General features: G+C 35.5%; 1 long non-coding RNA gene across 1 annotated transcript; it reads left to right on the top strand.

Moving 5' to 3' along the window:
* Nucleotides 1–10,296: 10,296 nt before the first annotated feature.
* On the top strand, nt 10,297–10,876 carry LOC110860171. Its single transcript, XR_002548914.2, has 2 exons — nt 10,297–10,565; nt 10,639–10,876. It is a non-coding gene; the product is annotated as an uncharacterized LOC110860171 (long non-coding RNA).
* The last annotated feature ends 3,290 nt before the right edge of the window (nt 10,877–14,166 follow it).

Genomic DNA, 14,166 nt, shown 5'->3' with positions numbered 1-14,166 from the left:
AAAAGCGTCAATTTATTATTTATCCATTTCAAAATTTGCCATTTTACAACAGCTAGGGTGTATAACGATCTTGTCTTTTCGGAAGCCACAGAAGCCTACGGCAGTCTCAAATACTTTTCACGCCCCGAAAATGCGGAGAAATTATTGTTTCTCAACCATAATTTGCCTGCTCTAAAATATGAGTAATAATTTGACTTGAATTTTTGTGTAAGACTGATGAGATTTTAATTTATACTTTAAAGGTGAAAAACCTGAATCTGATTGAAAGCAATAATGTTATTTGTATACAATTTTGTAATGAAAACTTCATTTATACCAAAATTTAAAAAAATCAAACTATGGATTGAACCTTGATCAAGCTACACCAAGATTGTCTAGCGAGTATACATATTAATAAGTCAACCAACAAATTAGGAATACTTTCCGTTGAATGTCCACTTTGAAGAAAAATATTGTCGGCAAAGTTCAATTTTTAAGTAAATGTTCTTCATGTTTTTCCTCCACTGGACGGAAACCATGGTGGACTTTGAACTCTGCCCCCAATAGTTTTCTTTAAACTGGCTATTTAAGGGAAATATAATCGATAATTCCTAATTTTGGGATTTATATTTTGATATAATACGCTAAGAAATTCCGATGTAGTTTGAAAAATGTTCCATTGTAAGCCAAAAAGTTTGGTTTCAGAAACATCTAGTGACATTCCCATACCAAAGTATGGCATGCGTTACTTGCGTAGCATTGTATCAAAATACATATCAACCAAAATGAGCCAATAATTAATTAAATCGAATTTATTCTGGTGGCTGGTGAGGTTTTAACTTAATTCTCATAACGGGTAGCGGGTAACGGGTACCCGCACGGGTACCCGTGCGGGTAAGGGTGGTTGTGCTGCGGGTAACGGGTCGGGTAACGGGTAGCATTTTCGCTACCCGCGGCAACCCTAGCTCTAGCGACGAATAATTAACCAACAAGATATAAAGATACAGGAAGAGATGCTCCAAGTCACATCATAGCTGCATAGATGGAGTAAACTAGTAGGAGTTAACTCTGTGAGTTTTCCATTTAGTTCACATTGAGGGGCATAAAGCGATGTCGCGTACATATGTGACTTGGAGAGTCATCCCCCTTACTTGCTTAACAAAGAGCAGAGTGCTTCTCCTTGTTCTTTCTATTCTATGGTTAAACCTTAAAGATGAAAACCTTAAAGATGAAACACATTATCTCATTTCCTACGAATGTAGTATTTTCTTATAAATGGGGTTACGATTATGACCAAAAATTAAACGCATGTGATTCTACCGCCGTAGTTATAAATTTGTCACCAACTAGTTACAATTGTCACCGACTAATTATGAGGTTTCACCGACACGAATTCATAACTACGGCGGTAGAGTCACATACGTTTACTTTTTGGTTATAATCGTAACCCCATTTCTAAGAGTGTAGGTTGTGCTTTCGTATAGTTTTTAGAATAAAACAAGGCTTGCGTTACATATTTACTATTAATTTGCATCCTCATGTTACGTTAATAGATAATCCATTAATTTAACATATATATACGTATTTCTTTAAGGAATTAGAGAAGATGTATTTTTTAATTAGTTTGACGACCTTCGTTCATCTTTGTGTTGGGCCATTGTTCTTAAGGCCATTGGTCTTAAGGGCTTTTAGACCTACTATACCAACATATTTAATTTTTCTACCAGTCTAGTGCACAAAATATTATTTTGGAAAAACGGTGAAAAACCGGTTTTTCACCGGTTTCGGTAGGCGGAAAACCGGAAAAACCGAAAACCGGTTTTCAGAAAAGGGTCCGGTTTTGAATTCCCTATGCAGGATAGGGTCAAATCCCTATCTTCCTATGGTTAGCCAGCGTTACGAAGTTTACGAACAGCGCCATAGGGAATGAAAAGTTTACGGATTTTACAGCCGACATTATTGGCATCAGCATTCGCTTGGTGGAAATCCGCCTTTGGTTCGAACCTGAATAGACGAACTAGGATTCGTGTAACTTTCCAAAATCAATAACTTGTAATTTCGTTTTTCCAATATATGGATACCTACATACGTGACCAAGGTAAGACATGTGTATTTTAGTTTGATATATTTTTTAATAACCAAACGCTTGAGCTAGATATGCTTATTCATGGGCAGGTATGCATACTTCGCTTCATGTTAGCTAAAATTTCCAATTATTTTTATCTTATTCTTAGAAATCTACATAAATATGTAACTATGTATATGGTTATTTAGATATTGAATATGCATATATATATAAATATTTAAGTATGACAGGTAATTAAAGTTATAATAATTATATCACGACTATTAAAATGGTAAAGTTTAGCGTTTTTGTATAGAGCGTAGAAAACCAATAAGTTAAGGCCACATCCCTCAAGCCAGGTTTATTCCTGATTGGTTGTCAACAACCGATCAGCGAGAGTCTCACTCTGCCTCACGCGTTGATTGGTCGTTGACAACCAATCAGGAATAAACCTAGTTTGAGGAACGTGGCCTTAACTTATTGGTTTTCTACTCTGTTTGTATCCTATAGGTTACGTTAGGTTGTTTCGTAGTCTTCTTAAAAATGCATGCATATGTATATCAAAATTAACTACTCTAATGACGGGTGTCAAACTAAATTTCCTTTCTTTTCTAGAATGCAATATCGATAATAGTTGTTCGTTGAAACGGGCTCAATACCACGAAAATTTCGTACAGTTCCGTGTAAATAATTTCCCTTTCTAAACATTTCTTACAACATTTCACGTTTCTAAAAATAGACATAGAAATGTCTTACACAACAAAAATTTCTTTGTACCTATGTTATAGTTGTATCTTAAAACTCTCTCTCGGCATAAAAATCTTCGAACTTGGTGGTTATTCATCACCAAAACTGTTCCAACTTTTGCAACCTTTAACCCCATGTCGCTAAAAAATTATGTCGTTTGGTCTGCTCTCCGAATATCTCCCCCATACGAATCAAGCTCCGGTAGAAATTGTTCTAATGAAGAATCAATCACCTAAGGGAACATTTAGCGTAACAGTTAATCGCAGTATGTCTTCGGTATTCAGGGATAAGCAGTGGACCTGCATGAACGTCGTCACATACTACAATAAAGCCCGTCTAGATAACTCCTACAACTTCCCGCGGTATTCCAACGCCCTCACGTACAACTTATTGAAATACGTCGGATACAAGGATGGCTTAGTCCGGGACAGCCAATACAGACACCAGAGGAGAACGCATGATCATATAGCCATCCTAGTTAATCCTGATTTCACATCTACAAATTTTTGGGAGGCCTGGGGAAAGTCGACATTAAATGTTTTCAATCTTTACACAAACTTCAAAATACTAATCCTAGATGAAAATCAGGTTTGCGCTCTAGCCTTCATATATGCAACTCCTTGGCGTAGAAATTTCAATTGCCGCAAGTATAAGATTGATACAACATTTTTAAACCAAGCCTCGCAAACTATGAGCCCTGCTGGTATAATCATCCTGCCAAATATTCAGTGGAGGAGAACGTGATATTGGGAGTCTTATATATGCAAATTATAAACTTGGGCGGGAATTTATCTCTCAGTTTTGATAAGAATTGTAGGAAAATAAACAAACTACAGAGTTCGCTAGAAGGTGCTACATTAGCGATAGAAGAAATCAGAGACTTTCATGGCATGATTCCCTACTCCGTCATCAGCTACGCTGATAATAAAATTAATTACATCACCTTCTATAGGGAAGAAGGCATGGTGTACTCCATGTATTTCAGCCCTTTCGACAAACTGTCGTGGGCACTGCTAGTCACGTTCTTGGCAGGAATCTCGACTTTTCGGGATTTGTTTGTCAGATTCTACCTAAAATTTAACCTTGCCCCAAGCACTTTTCTGTTTTTTCTGGGATCCATTATTGATGAGGGTTCAACCCCGGTAAATTCCGTTGTAGCTGGTAACCTCTCCTTCCGCCTGGCCTCCATCTGGTGGCTCCTTTCAGCCGTGGTCTTGAGTAACGGGTACATAAGTTTCTTAATCACTGGTCTGAACGCGCCTTTTCCCCCAACCACGTTTGAAACCTTGGAATCTCTCTACTGCACAAACGAGAAGAAGGATGCCCTTACACCTATCGAAGGAAAAGTGATGGCATCCGAATTTTTGAACAATATCAAAGGAATTGTGGATAATACGACATATCCGAACATCACCAAAACTGATATGGACTATAGGTCAATAATGGAAAATTTCAATTACAACAACATCACGTTTTTCCGCAACTTTCACAAACCCCATTGTTTCACCTTCCTCTCTAATAAGACCCAGGATGGTCTCGTCTTTAATCCGATGACTTATGAAATTTTCAACTATGCTTTAAGCCGATTATACGCAAGCTATTTACCACAAAGAATCGAGGCTCAGGTCCACTTTTGTATTCAATTTATAACCCAGTACATGAGATGGTACCCGAAGAGGCTATGGACTACCCAGCAATTGCCAGTCCCAACTCAGTTTCCCTTGGATAGAAAAACATTTACTGATTTCTTCAATATGCACTATTTCAACATAACTCGCCAAACCGTCAATCAGTGGGCTGAAGATGTGATTACGGATTGCTCAAATAAGGCCGCCCTCTTCGGCGAGGCCTATATTATCGACGTGACGAAACAAAAGTTGGAGAGGCTCTACCCCCAAAAAAATTTTTATCAGGGGGCGGACTCTCTACCCAAACAGCCTTTGTATTTGTTCTTTTTTACATCGCGGTATTCAAAAGTTGCCCGCCTTTTTCAGGCGGTCATGGAGGGAGGGATTTTCCAGGTTTTGTTAAATGATTCGATTAAGGTGGAAGTAGATAATGTGATGAATGTCACCAAGCGGATAATGGATAGCGACCCTGACCCATTCAGCAAAGAGGAGGCCAAGGTGAAGCCCCAGAATTTGAAAAGTAGTTTAATCACAGTCTTCATTCTTATGGGAATCTCTCTCGGACTGGCGGCATGGTTGTTCTTGGCGGAGTATGTGAAGTTGAACTTCAGAAGAATTTGCATGTATGTACAATTTCTCATGCTGAAAGGGTTAAAAAACCTAAAAAAAATGTGTAGCAGTTTTAGGGTTAGGTTAGTCAAGTTTTTCACGATAGTTTTATTTTTTTTACGTTTGTAAATAACTGTTAAGCCGTTAAATTTTAAGCTACAAATGTATATTCAGATTTTATAACAACGCCGTGATAGTGTTGGTAAGAAGCTGCTCATAAAACCAGACCTTGGTTGATTTCGATAGTTTGAAAAATTTGAATCCCGTCAAACCACAATTTATACATAACGGTTGGAGTGCCCTCATTTTCCTGCAGATATATTCTCGATCAACCGGATGCCCCAGATACCTTCCCCATTTCCACTTCAAGCTAACAGACATTTCGTGTATTCGAATTCCCAGGGGGAGCAAGACGTCTATAATTGACAGGATCAGGATCGCCATGGAAGGAAAATATAGATAGAGTGGCATCGGTGCAATTCCGTACATTTTGATGGACATAAAGTTAAACAAAACGGACAAATTTAGCCCTAAGCCCATTAAAATGGCTGTTATAGTGGTAAAAAAATCATTCACGTGACGCAGGATTACGGCCAACTCGAGTTATTTTTTGGTGTCTGAGGCTGCTCTGTAGCGGGATAGTCTGATTGAAAATGCCATCTTATCCAATTACTTAATCCTGCTTAGTAAAATAATAGCTGACAAGGATATCATACTGGGCAAGAGGGCAAATAGTCGAGTTAGCTGGAGCATAGGGATCAGCTGGAGAACACTCTAAGCAAAGTGGTAGCAAAACCTAAAAATTTATTGCTACCGAGCCGTAGTAGCGGCTATTCTTACCGTAATTGTGTTAAAATTGACATCAGCATTGACACTGGGCCGGTTAAGAATTGCCACCGTAAAAATAAATACATTTCTAAATTAATTATAGCAAGTTTAACGAAATCCGGTAAGAAATCTTCTCCGGATTATAGCATTTAAGTTTATAAAATCTTTACAATTTTATGTCAATTCTGTTGTTGGCCGTCGTAACGATTTCCACACAAATTCTTTGTCAGATTCTTACCGCACTGTGTTGGATTCACACAGTGTAGTAAGAACAGTAGCGTGACTTTTCGTCTCGTTGGCAGTTACTCCATTTTTATACAGCTGCAGCAATGGAAATTAATTCGTGCCAAATAAATAATTCATTGTTATCGGTTGGGATGTTTTTTATTTCCGGAATTCAGGTAAGCTCAACTATCGTATCAAATTTAAATATTTTGTTATGTAATTTTAAATATTTCTGTAAATACTAACATTAATTCATCAATAGATCTCGCCAAATATGTACTTATGATCATTGTCACTGGAGAAGGACAAGTACAAACCGAGCTTACTTTGGAAGCCACCGAAAACATTATTTCTCCTATAAGTTACTGCAAAATTTAGTTATAGTTATTAGCTTATTTTTTGTTTTAAAATTTATGATGTAAGTGACTTTTTGGTGATTGTAGAATCTCAAGATAATCTCGGGGGCTTTCACCAAACATCAAATACAATTGAAATTGGATTTAGGTAGGTAAAAATTTAAGGCTGATAATTTTTCCCAAGTATTATTAAGTATTGATCATATGTAAGTCAATTTGTATTAAAATCATTTTATTATAATATGGTAATAATGAAATAAATAAATTGTTTCTAAAATTTGCTACCGTGAATGCTTTATTTGTCACCTAGTTGTGGCAATTTCACATAATATGGTAGCAATAATGCATCCAGAGAGTATGAATCTGCTACTAAACGGTAAGGCACTGACAAAATCATGTGCATTGCTACGCTACGAAATGAAGTGAGTTTGCTACAATTTTGTGTCAAGTTGCTACTAACACGGAGTGAAAACTTTTTCCTACTAACTGGTAGCAAAATTCTTACCAAATCGGTGAGGTCATATATAGACACCGCCCGGTAGCGATTTTTTAGCGATTTTGTTTTGAGTGAAGAAATCTAGGCATACATGTGAGCAGGCGAGCGGACAATGTCGTTAATTCCAGGCGGAGAACATATTTGATAAAGAAATAGGTCGGATCGAGTTCGAAGTAGATGAGTAATGGAATCAAGACGAACGGGTATGCCCAGAGGAATGGGATATTTATGTTCAGGAAGAGTCCGAGTGGGTCAAATCGGGCAGATCTGGAAACTAAAAATGCATAAAAACAAGTTTTGAAAATCTATCCATCTATGCAAATATGATTAAAATTTGCAAGATTGCGGTGCAAGCATTTCTGAGTTTTACAACGCAATGTGTCAAACTGCATATACCCTTTTGGAGTCCATGATTTGCAACCCGTATCAAATAATTGCATCCGAATTGAACCGATTCCACCTCAAAGTACAGGACGAACTCGATCGCTATCATGAGCAGATTCAGTGTCGCTAGGATGCTGCATAGCAAAATGTATGGCAACGGAGTTGAAATAATTCCGAAAATATTCAGCAGAATTATACAAACGCATTGAAAGAACCAGATCGGTGAAAGGATAAAAGTCACAAAAATCCAGGGAATCAGCAACCTTGGGCTTGTGATGGAGATAAATTCCAATCTTTTTTTTATCCCAATGGATGGAAACTGGGAAAAATCCCTAAATCACCATTAGTTACAAGATTTTAGGTTGAGATTTTTATAAATTATTAAAAACTGATGGAACAATGATGACGAAATTCTTGAAATGTTGAGTCTCAGAGGCAAAATTTCGTTAGGTAATGGAAATTTACGATTTTTTCGTACGTAGGAAATATGTAATTAATTAGTGATGTGATAAAAAATAATTATTGGTTGTATGAATATTTTATGTGTATATGCACGTATATATTATACGTATTAGCAGATATTAATCCAATAAATAAATCATGTGTAATGGTAAATATCAAAATGTTTTCCAGAAGCTACGAACAACTCGCACATAGTTATTTACGATGCATATTCTTTTACTTTTTTCCACGCTCTTGGAATTACTCACTCCGTGACAGCATATCTGTAATGATATATGTACAGCAAGATGAATAACATAATCTACATGTTAAAACGATATTACAATACAAATAAGAGTTTTTGATGTTTAGCTAGGTATATATGTGCTCATGAAAGCTTTAAATGTCTCCAGGCAGTAGTAGTGATCATGCAAAAAAGCATGAAAAATATTGTTCTTAGTATGCTTAAGCTATTTTATACGTACTTCAGAGTCATTATTATATGTTGTATAACAGTGATCAGGTACATAATTATGACAAACATGGGATGACATTGCAAAAATTTATTCACCTTTTGAGATGGTATAATCCCTATGGTCTGTGTTTTATAATTACACTAGCCTATAAGCCCGTCTTTAAGACGGGCAACATTTCAAATTTTGCACGAATATTTCGTGTAAAAAGTATTTTTTTACGTTGCTAACAGGGTGGACAATTAACCCATAGATACATAGTCCCTCCCTCAACCAGTTTATCTCAATAATGATACTCAAAAGCTGATCCAAAATGTAAACAAACCCAAAATCTTGCGATCAACTCGAAATTCAAAACTTAAGGGTTTATTGACCCTAGGAACTTATTTTTACTATATTTTCATCGCCGTGACCTATTTTCGACACGATATGACCTGACTGGAAAAAGTTGGACGATCAACTCGAAATTCAAAACTTCAGGGTTTAGTGACCTTAAAAATGTATTTATAATATATTTCCATCGCCATGACCTGTTTTCGACCTAATTCATGCACAAAGTTTGCAAACAGATCACCCAATCTTAGCCAGTCAGGTCATATCTTGTCCAAAATGGGTCATGGCGATGAACATAGAGTATAAATAATTTTTTAAGGTCACTAAACCCTTAAGTTTTGAATTTCGGGTTGATCGCCCAATTTTTTCCAGTCAGGTCATATCGTGTCGAAAATAGGTCACGGCGATGAAAATATAGTAAAAATAAGTTCCTAGGGTCAATAAACCCTTAAGTTTTGAATTTCGAGTTGATCGCACGATTTTGGGTTTGTTTACATTTTGGATCAGCTTTTGAGTATCACTATTGAGATAAACTGGTTGAGGGAGGGACTATCTATGGGTTAATTGTCCACCCTTGTTGCTAAGGAATTCCTTTTACGTTGCTAAGGAATTTTTTTATTTTGCTAAGGAAAATTTTTACGTTGCTAAGGAAATTTTTTTACGTTGATATGGAATTTTTTTAACGTTGCTAACGAAAGTTTTTTACGTTGCTAAAGAATTTATTATTGACGTTGCTAAGGAAATTTTTTTATGTTGCTAAGAAATTTTTTTTACGTTGCTAAGGAATTTTTTTACGTTCAAGGAAATTTTTTTACGTTGATATGGAATTTTTTTTACGTTGACATGGAAATTTGTTTACGTTGCTAAGGAAATTTTTTAGCGTTACTAACGAATTAATTTTTGAACCTTGCTAAGGAATTTTTTTTAACTTTGCTCAGAAATTATTTATCGTTGCTAGGGAATTTTTTAACCTTGCTAAGGAATTTGTTTAACTTTGCTAGCGAATTTTTTAGCGTTGCTAGGTAATTTTTGACGTTGCTAAGGAATTTTTTTAACCCTGCTAAGTATTTTTTAAAAGTTGCTAGGGAATTGTTTTAATGTTGCCAGGGATTTTTTACCATTGCTAAGGAATTTTTTTAACATACCTAGGATTCATAATCATATCCATAATCATATTCATAATCATATCCATAATCATATTCATAATCATATCCATAATAATATCCATAATCATATCCATAATCATATTCATAATCATATCCATAATCATATCCATAATCATATTCATAATCATATCCATAATCATATTCATAATCATAATCATAGATTCAGATCCCTTCTCTGATTGGTGGACTCAGAAAGCCGGCAGCCAATCAGAAGGCTGGAATGTCACGGAAAATTTCACGGGACGGACTTTTAGAAATTATAATATAGATGTCTTGTGTGCATATTTTATCTACTTCAAATGTTACACAATTCTAATGTTTGATAGCATTGGGCATTTAAATTGGGACAAGTTATTCAATTATTGATCTATTTCCAAATTTCAATTTTACTAAACAAATGAGTCAAATATAATTGGCTCAATTGTCCAATCAGAACGTCAAGAAAATAGTCCATTTATAAAACAAAGACCAAAGTACCTATGTATGTACGTCACAAGAATTGAACAATGTGCTAATTGCGTCTGTCATGTTTTGCTGAAAAGTCAACATTGAATACATTCTTCATTCGTCTCCTTTTCCTCAGTTAATTGCAACCTCACAACGAAGCAGTATAAATACTTACTTTATTCTCCTGCTTAAAGCGAATACAATTAAAACCATGGACTTTCAGCGATTCTTTACTTCAGTAATTTTAATCACGTTATTATTTATATCATTATCATTAGGAAACGGTTTTGCGGAGTCGACCGACTTTTCTCCAACTACTGAGGGTAGTTTCATACCGGACAATTGGATTTTAATTCGTCGTGGACTATTCGAGGATTCAGACTTTTAAGTAAACCACCTCATTTTTTGTCACGATTTTTCAAGGCGAAAAATGTAAATATCTAATTTTAAACATTATGCAGGTTAAAGAAAATAATGGCGAGTGCAACCCCAAATTTCGATTGAATTCGGTTTCATCCCTGGTTTACGGATCACAGACGTAATTTAAAGGAGGAATAGAAAATGGATACCAAGCTTATTGATTATGTAATTCCTCTCCAAATTTGTATAATTTTCGTGATATTAACAAATGCATATCCGTGTATTGCATAGGGAGACACGAATGTACGGAATACATAATAAAGATTTTTGTTGAAAATATTTGAGGTCTAAATCAGTTTCAAATTGAAATTCACGGACTACAATTTTCTTACATCAAACTTCGGAGAAATCGCATTTTCTCTGGAATGCATTCCAGAGAATCATTTAAATCAGCGATTCATTCGAATGAAGAAGTAATTAATACATCGATCGATTATAAATACCTACTTAACAATTGATATAAAATGCATGAACCCATAACTTCTAATAGAAGTCTTCTATGATTTAGGTAGGTGTATATGTAGGTACATATATTTATCTGCATGTATGCAAGTACAAATTATTCATATTTAAAAAAAGTACGTGTTATTGTTAAGATCTGCTGAAATTTATGGATTTATATATTAAAATATTTGAAAATTATACATACAAATTGATCAACGTGCGCAAAACACTCCTTCCACATGTATACATGTACATACATAAAATGAGCGTACTCACGTCAACTTTCGCATATTCAATTCAATTCAATTCGGTGTTTATTCAAGTGACAGAAGTACATAATATGTTGTGATACACCTTGTTTCCAGTACTAGGTCACACTAACTAGTTGATAAAATATATGAAAATATCTATTTCTATTCAAATTCATATTATTGCATGTATTGTTACATTCTTTGTCATTAGATAGTATTTAGTAAAATATATAATTGTCACGACGTTGTAAAATTAAGTACTGTCTGAGTGCTGTGTCAAATTCTGGAGTGCTTTTTAGCGTTTGAATTTCTTGTGGAAGTTTGTTCCATTGCTTGATTACCGTATAAAAGAACGCTTTTTGTCCAAATACGGTTTTTAGTCGTGGCAATATGAGATTGTTGGAGGTTCTTGTCGTTCGCACTTGGTTGTCAATTTCTTTCTTCTCTATTTGATGATGAAGTGTCTTGGTACTACTTATTACATGTTTGTATACGTACTCTAAACTATACAGGATATATCTCTCTTCAGAGGTTAACCAATTCATTTTCTCAAATATATCATTCTTTTCATTTAACAAACCTTTTCTTTTTAGGATGACTAATTTTGCTAATTTTAACATTATTTCGTCGAGCTTATCATATTTAATTTGAGTTAAGTTTCCCCAGACTGGTATACAGTAATCTAATAATGATAAAATTAGGGACGTAGTGAATATTCTTAGCCACTTGGTATTAAATGAATGCTTATTTCTATTTATCATGTACATTCTAGCATTCATTTCGGAACAAACTTTGTTAAAATGCATTTCATATGTTAAATTCTCTTGTAAAATAACTCCTAAATATTTGAAGCTACTTACTAACTCAATGTCACATTCATCAATTTTGATGGATAAATTTTGATTTGGTTTGATATTTGTTGGGCGGAATACAATGGCCTTTGTCTTCGGGATGTTTATTTTCATTCCATTTTCATGGCACCAAATTAAGAGTAAATTGAGGTCTTCATTTAATTTATCTTGGATCTCTTGGACGTTGTTTCCTGAGTAGTAGAGACAGGCACATATTTCGCATATCTCGCAAATTGAGCATAGCAACATATTTAACTTGCGAAGTTTTGCGAGATGTACGAGATTTCGTAAAAATTTTGCTGGAAAACCATGGGATTTTTGTTCGCAAATTTACCCAGAATTTGGGTAAGTTCTTCTTTCGCAAAACTATTTCGCAAACTCATCCTCACCATCGATAGCAGGAGAAGTTAAACAAATGCATGGATACAATACCAAAATAGGTGTTTTTCAGTAGATTTGCGAGATTGGTGAGATTTGCGAAGTCATATTTTGCGAATCCCCTCACGACAGAAATGCATATTTTGGTCTCCGCATGTTTGCTAAATGATTTGCGATGCTAAATAAGGCGTTGTCGTGAGTACGCCCATTATAACGTTATGATTTTTAAATCAATATAAGTTTGTCGAAAAGTTCGACAAAAAATCCTAATCTACAGTTTTCAGCCAGTTTTCCGCCAGAAAACTATAGTTTTCGTATTCTTCTTCTATTAACTTGCAAGTTTATTAATCGCAATAATGGAAAATAAAATATTTCTCATGGCTTTCAGAGACCTTCTAATACTGGGGGCATGATGAAAAGATTGTGAATAAATTTAAATAAACCGTAGTAACGTTAGAAGTAGCTCACCCTGTAATAATGATTTGGTTATAACTTGCGCCAAAGGTGCAGCAGAATACAACAAAGTAGATCAATAATTTTTATGCAATATTGCACCAATGGTGCAGATAAATTTAAAAAAATAGATCAATAATTATTATGCATCGAGAAGAGTCCAAAAATTGTGCCTCACTGTTGCAGAATTACCTACCAACGTTCCACGAAAATTTTGAAAAATTTATGTCGAAATTGTCTAATAAAATCCGCCGAGTAGTATGCATTATTGGTGCGTTATGCATCCAAGCCCCCAATTCTTTCGCATCATTTGGTGTTTCCGATTGTCAGATACCAACGGTGCTATTAATTTATGAAAAAATGGACCAGGGACAGTTTAGTTAGCATCAATCGATGCAAAAAGGTCGTTAACATACAGACGGACGGACGGACAAGAGGAATTCAATAGCTCCCGTGCTACGCAGGGTGAGCTAATAATGACAGCACCTCGTAAATAACTCACAATGGAGGTCTCCCAACGTATGTTCACTGATTTGGACCAAATTAGCGTCAGTCGATCACAAATATAATCAGTATGAAATTTGCAAATGGAAGCTTCCGTCAATGCTCAAGTTTAGCGGAGATATTTGCATAAAAAGAGGAGAAAACGCATCTCCAAGGCGGCAAATTTGTCATTTTCCAAATTTGCTGCCAATTTTTCCCGCTTTGGATGCGAATATCTCCACTAAACCTGCGCATTGGCAGATAGTTCCATTTGCAAATTTCATACTAATTATATTTGTGATCGACTGACGCTAATTTGGTCCAAATCTGTGAGCATACGTTGGGAGACCTCCTTTTTGAGTTACATATAATTATAATCCTTCCATATGCTCCGTCACTCTCCGCGGCGCATGAAATACATATGTACATCTGTATGCACGAATGCAGATCTCCACTTTCAGATCCAAGTTTTATTGACTCGTTATCAGTTGACATAATGAATTACTCCTTTTCAACGTTTGCATGCATTTCTGTCATCTCAAAGTCACGGTATGAATAATTCTAAATTCAGATTTGTAACTAATAAACCGTTGCAATCGAAATGTAGCAAAGGGGTGAAAACACGCGGAATTGTCTTTGTGGCACGCCCACAACGTCTATCTTCACTTTCCCGTCATTGTCTCTAATTACCCCACGTCTGATTTTGCCT

This window comes from Folsomia candida, unplaced genomic scaffold (genome assembly GCF_002217175.1).
Source record: "Folsomia candida strain VU population unplaced genomic scaffold, ASM221717v1 Fcan01_Sc029, whole genome shotgun sequence".
NCBI classification, from domain to species: Eukaryota; Metazoa; Arthropoda; class Collembola; order Entomobryomorpha; family Isotomidae; genus Folsomia; species Folsomia candida.
This window is presented reverse-complemented; position numbering and strand designations above follow the sequence as displayed.